Genomic DNA, 9,299 nt, shown 5'->3' on the forward strand with positions numbered 1-9,299 from the left:
ATAATAATAATAATAATAATAATAATAATAATAATAATAATAATAATAATAATACAGCAGCAGGCAAGGCCTGGGGAGTGGTGAGGGGAAGTGGAAGTGGTCTATTGGAATTCCATCTCCCTCACCAGGTGCTCTGTCCCATAGTCTGGTGGATTAGAGTGTGTGTTTTTGAAGATAGGTGGCCAGGACAGAGTAGGGATTCTGTTGCTCACCCCACTACTCAATAGTCTCTTCAGGAGCTGGTTGAATTGGTCTCAGCAGTGGTGATGGAGTTCCCTCACCTTTTTTTACTGGGAAATACCCATGTGGAAAATGCCCTGACAGGAGCACCTCAGGACTTCATGTTTGCCATGACAACCATGGGTCTGTTCTTTATAATATCTGGTGCCATCCATGCTGCCATACACACTCTGGACCTACTTTTCTGCTCTGGGTGAGATGACAGTGACCTAAGTGAGGAGGAACTTTCTCTAATTCAATTGCCATGGACGAATCACTACCTGTTGGGGTTTAGACTCACTGTAGCCATTCATAGCCACAAGATTGTGAGTTCAATCCCAGGCAGGGCTCCAGGGTCCACTCAGGCTTGCATCCTTCTGTAGGTTACTAAAATGAGTACCCAGATTGCTGGGGACAATTGGTTTACACGTTTTAAACCACTTAGGGTGTGCTTAAGTGCACTGATAAGCAGTATAGAAATGTACTTGCTGTTGCTATTGCTTATCTTCCAAGATCAGATGGGATCTGGTGTATTTATGGTACAAGCATCAGGCTAAACACTGAATACCATAATATTATCCCAAGTCCTATTACACAGGAACAACATAAAAGGTCCATGCAAATGGAAGGACTATCCAGTACATGATTCTATTTAAAGTTGCAAATGACAAACACATAAAAAGAAGACTGAGTGCAACAGCATCTTTCTGTTCATGGTTCCAAGAAACTGGTATGTAGAAGTTTACTGCCTCTGGTAGGAGTGATATATGGCCATTCTGGCTAGTAGCCACTGATTGTCCTAATCTCCATAAATGTATGTAGATGTCACAAAAAGAGAACAGAATGCTAAATCAATCATTGGCGGGTTACAAACCGCCATAAAGTACGCGCTCCGCGCGTACTAGGGTTAGGAAGGGCCGTATTAGGGTTAAGAAGGTTCTTACCTTCCTGACAGCCCTTCCTCCCAGTACGCGTGGAGCGCGTACTTTTTTGCGGTGCCCATCCACATGGGCGCCGCCATGTTGACGTATTGGACGCTGTGCGTCCAGACGTGTCGCGGCGGAAGTGACGTCGCGAGGACGCACTCCACCCCTCGCGGCGCCACTTCCGCGTTCCAAAAAGGAGCGGCATTTCGCCGCTCCTTTTTTGCTGCGTGGGGAAGCCTCGCGGTCTGGCAGCTGGGGCTTCCCTACGCAACGAATGGCGGCGGCGGGAAAACGGCCCCTTGAGGGCCGTTTGTAACCCGCCATTGTTAACATAAAACATGGAGGTGGGGGAGAGGGATCTGAAACTCCCTCCCCCAAGACTAGACAAGAGTCCACACACACACACACACACACACACAATGATGCAACAAAACTGGACCACCAAGACTCCTATGTAGTTGAGTCTCCTGAGGAATTATCAATTAGACATGTACTAAATGATCAGCCACTAAGAAATAGCAAGACAGCTATTGTTGTTGGTAACTGTCCACGCTAACTTGGGAGTTAGCTACTCTAAATGCACAAAGGGGAATTCTGCATTCTCCTTGTAAGAGTTTTCACATTTAAGTTTCAATATTTGAGGGTGAGTGTATGGGGGAACAAATCTGCAGCACATGTACCCAATAAAACAATCCCTCCATGCAGCCAGTTAATGTTGTTGTTGTTGTTGTTGTTGTTGCCTTCACGTCATTTCCAACATATGGTGACCCTTAAGGAGAACCTACCAATGCCTTTAAATAAATACAGCTCATTTGTCAGTGAAAGGAGAGCAGAAAGGAGGCTAGTCTAATTGTTCATGGAAGAAAAAAATCACCCCCTGGGAGCAGGTCTGGTAAAAGGCCTCTCATGTGTCCTTTCTAACAGGAGTTTGAAAATAGTGGAACTGTGAAAAAAACATCTCAGAGAGGCAGACCAGTATTATAACTGCCCTACCACAAGGTGTGGTAATCAGAGGCGGAACATGAGATAACGGTGTCTTATTTAATTTTGTTATTGAATGAGTTTCAGGCAAGGGCAAGATTTGAACTCATGTTCCATTGCTTCCCCCCCCCCCTCACATGCAGCTTGCAACACTGGGCACAAAGGGGCATATAAAATAGTCTGATAAGATACAAAGTGGAAAGGAAAAGACCCACATACTCAAGTCACAAATTATGCCAATAATATGCAAATGTTCAACCTGCTGATCTTTGCAGCAGGCCATGCATACAAATGTGCCTGCTAATAGGTGAGTGCAATAGGGCACAGAGAGTCTCACTGCACAGACAAATGGATTGCTATATTCTTAGGGAATGAGAGAGATGGGGCTACTACTCTGGATTTAATAATACTCAGAGCTTCCAAGAAACACCAAGGAGAAAAACAAGAACAAGTCTACTCATAGTGTTGTGCACTGTATGTTTAAAGATTGACCAGCAACAATAATACAACATAAGACCCAAAGCCATTAGGGAACAGTCCATGCTCATCCCTCTCTCTCAATATCTCTCTCTCTCTTTCTCTTTCTCTCCCGCTCCCCTTAACCTGACAACAAAGAATATGCAAGATGAAAGAACATGTCTCAGTGTTAAAGCTAATAAAGAACTTTCCTCTGGCTATAAATGGCAGGACTTCAGCTAAATAATCTTACTGTGCTGAGCGCTAAGTCTGAGGCCAAGGCACACTGTGAATTTGGAAGCAGATGTGCAGAAAGTTTGCACATAAAGGTATGAAAGTATCCATGGGAGCTGTTAAAAAATATAGCTTACTCCTCACTGGGGGTAGGGGAGTTTTGATTTTTAATGATGTTCAAATGAGCTTCTGAATACCTGCATTTTGATTTCTGTACATGTTAATGTTTCACAATATGATCATCACTGGCACCTTTAGCAGAAACAACAGGATACCATGGTATCTCTAAAATACCCAAGAAAGGTCTGGAATAAATGAAACTTATATTGGAGACAGTGTTCCAAAAAGGAGATCTGAGAGTATTCACAAAGGTCAGCCACAATATGGAAGAACCTAGATGCATGCTTATGGCTACGGTCCTAATACATTCAGTAGCACAGTCGTAAATGGTGATGTGCAAATGCTCCTCAGAGTCCCCACGACTGTCCCACCAAGGAAGCTCCCAAAATGCAAGCTGCTCTATCGACTAACTAACATGAGTACTTTTCCCCCCCACTAGAAACAGGTCTATTATTATTATTATGTTTATTTATATCTCAACTTCCTCCCAATAGAGACTCAAGGCGGCTTATAAATCCAAAACAGTCCAAGGTAAAACATTATAAAACATGCAAAATATGAGTTTAAAAAACAATTAAACAATTCAAACAATTTTAAAAAAGACATTATTAAAATTTAAAGTTTAAAACTCTTTAAAACAAAAACAAAACAGCATCCTTGTTATGCAAAAGCCTGGTGGCACAGAAAATTTTTTACCTGCCGCCGAGAGGACAGCAGGGATGGAGCCATCCTGGACTCCCTATGGAGGGAGCACCAGAGCTTGAGAGCAGCCACTGAAAAGGCCTTTTCTCTTGTTCCCACCAAATGCACCTGAAAGGGTAGTAGGATGGAGAGAAGAGCCTCTCTCGATGACCTTAATGTTCTCGGGGCTCATACAGGGACACACGGTCTTTCAAATTGCCTGGACCCAAGCTGTATAGGGCTTTATAGGTCAAAACCAGCATTTTGAATTGAACATCCAGGCCATGCCACCCAGATAAACTTTTATTAGAACAAGGATAATCAAGGCCAGGGTTAGGTGCTTGAGTCCTTTGTGAGCATGTGTGATTATCATCTCTAAGTGGTGGCATAGAAATTAAATAAATGGATGAATAAATACTAAGCTAAATTCAAAGTACAATAAACACCAGCAGAATAATCCAGTTTCATGAGGAAGAGATCACATAAATTTATTGCTACTGGGAAATTCACACAATTAGCTACTGTGAGAGTTGCAGCTAAAATGAGAAGGGATGAAAATCCTTAAACAGTGGTATCTAACATACTATATACCCTCAAACTGTCCAATTTGAGAACAGTCTCAGTCAACACTCTATTACCCAGATTTTCGGCTACTTTTAAAATGTCCTAGTTTCTCTCTTCTCCTCCCAGTTTCCCCCATTGTCTTCAGTATACTACAACTGCTACAAACTGAGTTCAAAGTGTTAAAGTAGTTTGCACTCAGTTAACTCAGCAGGGGAGAGGAAGGATGGAATCTTACACTTCCCAGTAAGCTCAGGCAAAAGCAAACTGCCACAGCCTTTCCTGCCTATAAAGCCCTATGGCTTGGGACCGAGTTACTTGAGGGACCGCATCTCCCCATATAATCCGCCCCGCACACTCAGAACAACCGGGAAGAACTTGCTAGAAATTCCATTATCTAAATATGCTACTACATCCCAGAGGGCCTTCTCAGTAGTGGCCCCAAAAATCTGGAACAGTCTTCCCGAGGAACTCCACCTGATCACCCCTCTAGAAACATTCAAAAAGAAGCTAAAAACTTTCCTCTTCTATCAAGCCTTCCCCTCTGGAAAATGAACTAGTGTACTTTGATCCCATCAACTTCCTGGCTCACTCACCCTTTCGAATAATTGTTTTAGATTTGTACATTGTATTGTGTTATTGGCTTTATCTATTTTATAATGTGTTTGTAACTGGTTTTAAATTTTGTGTACACTGCTTTGATCTTCTGGAAAAGCAGTATAAAAATAAAATTTATTATTATTAATTTTTATTATTATTATTGTGTGTTCTTCTTCATTAATAACTTTTATTGTCTTGACTACATTCTGATGTTGCTTGGCCAGCCATAACTAAGGCGTGGTACAGACTGTCCCAAAGAGGTGGCTTGCCGGCAGCCTATTTCCCTCCGGAGGGAAGCCACAAACCACACAGCTTCGCTCCGGAGTAAAAAGAACCTGGTATATCCAGGTTCTTTTTACGGCACCGGAGTAATGTCGCGAGTGCGCCAATGTGCTTACGTAACAATGGTGGTGCCCGTGGACACGTGACGCCACCATTACTATGCCACCACTCTGTACTAGGGTTAGGGAGTGTGCGGTTGGTGTATGGTCCCTAACCCTAGTATCACCACCGCCACAGCACAAAGTGCCCATTTGTATCGGGCCAATGTTATAAATCTTTAAATGTTGGAGGGTATAACAAAATTATCCCTGCTAATCAAAAGTGACCATTGCTTTGACCTTGAAAGCTCTAGCTCCATCAAACAACTGGGGAGGCAATTCTTTCCCATGCATACTTCCTCAAAAGCTAAAGAAGGTTTTGGGTTATTTGAAGGACCATGGGGTCATTCATACTTACTTTTTTGAACAAAGAGATTCGCATCTCTACACCGATTCACAACAGATTCAGAATTGGTTAGGTGTTCCCACTACCTTTACTGTAACCAAATCTCTCAGTGCCATTTTAACCTTGTTGCCATTTACATTTGCCACAATATCGATTTAAAATGGTGGCACATCCATTTCCAGGAATGATGCAGCGCGATCTGAATCGATTAGGTGGCATGGTCACACTACCGAAGATGCAGATTGTTGCAACTCTTAAAAAGAAAGAACTGCTAAGAGGTCCGGTGCCAAATGTATTGGTTTAAGTGGGCTTTTCAGTCTCTCTCTCTCTCACACACACACACACAAACTGCATCGAGTGCAGTCAGGGCAAATATGAACCTCACAGAAATAAACCAGTTCCACACCAGGTTATTTCTGTAGTGTGAATCGGGCACGTGTTCTCTTTTATGAACCAGCCCATGATCTGAGATCTGCTGGGAGACCATTTTCTCTCTATCCCATCACCCACACAAGCACACCTGGTAGGAATGTGGGAGAAGTCTTTCTCAGTGGCAACCCCCAGACTCTGGAACTCCCTTCCCAGAAAGGTTAGGGTGGCAACCTCCCTACTTCCTTTTGCAGACAAGCAAAGACTTTTCTATTCTGGCAGACATTTGATGAATGACGATATAAGGCCCATTGTACACAATGTGCCAAATCTTGCTAATTGCTGTGCTGGAGTGTGTGTGTGTGTGTTTTAACCTGGTTTAATATTTTTTTTTCAATTGTGTTTTAACTTTTGCATTTTGTGGATTTTTAACACTATTTAAATAGTTTTTTGTGGGTTTTTCGGGCTATGTGGCCATGTTCTAGAAGATTTTCTTCCTGACATTTCGCCAGCATCTGTGGCTGGCATCTTCAGAGAATGCTTGCCTGGAAAAAGTGGATATATGTATACTGTGTGAGCCTGGGAATGCAGGAGTGATTTGCATGTGTATTGTTCTGTGCTGATGGCAGGCCTCAGGCTGGGAGGCTAATGCAAAAGAGGATTAGTGTCTGCTAATTGGTGTTCATTGTCTGCCAGGAAAGCCCCTGACTCTGAGTGGTGTCCCATTTGCATTTGCTGAGTCCTTATTTTGCTATTTTGCTAGGACTGGTAGCCAAATTGTGTTCACTTTAAGGGTTTCTTCTTTCTGTTTGAAATTATCCAGATGTTTGTGGATTTTAATGGCTTCCCTGTGCATTGAAACATGGTAGTGGTTGGCATGGTCCAGCAGGCAGGAGGGGCAAGGAACAAGAAGAATATTCACTTGAGAGATACCAGTAAGGGGAACTGAATCAGTAGTAGCCACGGTAGTAGCCACAGATATTCAGAATTGGTACCCTTTGGAGTGAGTGTTCGGCTGATGCTGTCAATGTTGACTCTGGAGATCAGGGTTCAGTTTCCCATTCAAGCATTAAATCCCACTTGGTGTCCTTGGGCATGTCACACACTCTCAGTCTGAGATGATGGCAATGACAAAGCCCCTCTGGAGAAAATTGCCAAGAAACTATGGCCCGTTATAGACGGGCCTAAAAGTGCGTGCTCCGCACCCCCCAACACTAGCAAGTGCAAAGCGTGCACAAAATGGCAGTGGCCATTCCACACGGATGCCGCCGTGACTACGTCACGACCGTGCCACCTCTAAACGGGGCGGCGCGGTTGTGACATAGTGGGGCTGTGCGAGGGCGCCTAGTGCGGCCCCGGAAGGAGCTCCATTTCGGAGCTCCTTCCAGCTTTATGTCGCTGGGCGCAGCTTTTAGATGGCTGCGCCCAGCGACGCAGAGGAGAAAGGGGCCGAGCGGCCCCTTTCTCCTCCTCCCTGCCGCCATCAGGTGTCCTTGGGGCTTGAAGCCCCAAGGACACCCCTTTCCAGGCCATGGGGAAGCGGCCTTTTGCAGCTTCCTCGCGGTCTGGAAAGCGGCAGATCGGGGCCTCGGAGGCTGCCGTTGTGGCAGCTGAGGCCCCGATACACCAGGGAAAGCAGCGCCTACAGACCGCCCCAAAGGGGTGGTCTGTAACACGCCTATGAAAGGTTCACCTTAGGGTCGCCATAAGTAAAAAATGACTTGGAAATACAACAACAACAACATCGGGCCCCTGACCTTTCTAGGAGTGCAGAGAAAACAAATAATTCAACTAAGGGCCTGTACAGATGGGTAGCATGCAGGCTTAGAGAGTGTAACTTGCCCAAGACCAACCAGTGGCTTTCCATGGACAAATGGGGAAGCCGGCTCCCATAAAAAGATTATAACCCACCATTTTTGTACTTTTATTTCAACAGGACTGACTATTAGAATACCATGGTCCATTCTCAAACAAGAATTCCAAACTGTTTCACTATCTATTTATACCAATCCTGCAGCAAACCTATAAGATTACCAACCCATCTAGAAATGTACAGTATTTTTCACAGTGTCCTTTCACTTCAGGGCTTTGGACTGAAGAACTTCCCAGACAATTACTTTATTGTCTATTTTTCTGAATCAGTGGTTCCGTGCCGCTCAGAAAATTAACATCTGTTGTCACACATGGATTCTGGAAGCAACAGCACTCTGCAAGCAGGAGAGCACGGGCATACTTTTTGCCATTTTGCATCCAATTGAGAAGTCTATTGGAAGCCTCTAGTCATACCTAGTAACGAGGAGGTGGCAGCTAATTAATGGTTATATTTAGAAAAGTGACATGCATTTGTGTTTTGCTCTATGGGAGGCTAATACAGCAGACTGTAGGTAAGTGCATGGCAAATAACTCTAATCCTAGGTTGATTTTGCTTTGGTAATCTGTAACTGCATGGAAGCCAGCTCAAGATAATATTGCCCTGCAGAGGGGGGATGGAATCTTTTTATTGAGATGGGGGAGAGCTCCTGTGACTGCCTGTGCTTGTGAAGCAGCCTCTCTGTTCAATTGTTACCCACACACATACCATAATTACAGCCTATGCATTATCGTCACAGAAAACAAACAGAACCAATGTGCAACATTCTTGATTCATGTCTGCTTGCTCATTTATTTATTTCTCTCAAAGTTTTATATCGCACTCTTCAAAGGGAGACTCCAGAGCAGCCCCCAAGAGATACTGTATATGGGGGGATTTAAAATACACACAATTAAAACAAACTCCAGACAACCCAGCTGGAGCAGAAGCAAACATTAAGTGATATCTTTATCTTGCTCTTGCCCTGTTCCTAGAATCAAACTAGGCTTTACAGGAAATGTGCATTCCCTATGATTAATGTTTTGTCCGTCCTACAGTAGGATTTCTTCAGCAATAGTTTCCTCAGTAATCAGGCATGCAAACTGAGTCCGTGTTTCCCTACCAATGACCAATCCAAAAAAATAAATAAATAAAAAATGTGAAATACAAGATGCATACTGGGGAAATCATATGTCTTTCATGACTTGACAGAACACCTCTGCTAAACAAAACAAATGTTATATGTCTAATCTAATCTTGGAGGCCATCCTGAAAAGGGGTTGCATGGCCATTGGTGAATGGTTAGTGTGGGAACAGCCCAGCTATACCAAGATTGGGCACCTCTTTTTTTCTGTTATAATATTTTGCACAGCACAATGTGAGAAACTAATTGGTGGAGGGAAGATAGGTGAGGAATACTACCTGTTTCGATGATAGCTCCTAGACTCCCCAATGGCCATGGAGAAAAAAATGGATTTTCTCAACAAAGGTATATTGTTACGAGCTGTTGTAACCCAAAATATATGCAGATGGGGTGGACTTGACCAAATACTATTCATTAATTTTACAAAATACCT

Source organism: Sceloporus undulatus, chromosome 4 (assembly GCF_019175285.1).
Source record: "Sceloporus undulatus isolate JIND9_A2432 ecotype Alabama chromosome 4, SceUnd_v1.1, whole genome shotgun sequence".
NCBI classification, from domain to species: Eukaryota; Metazoa; Chordata; class Lepidosauria; order Squamata; family Phrynosomatidae; genus Sceloporus; species Sceloporus undulatus.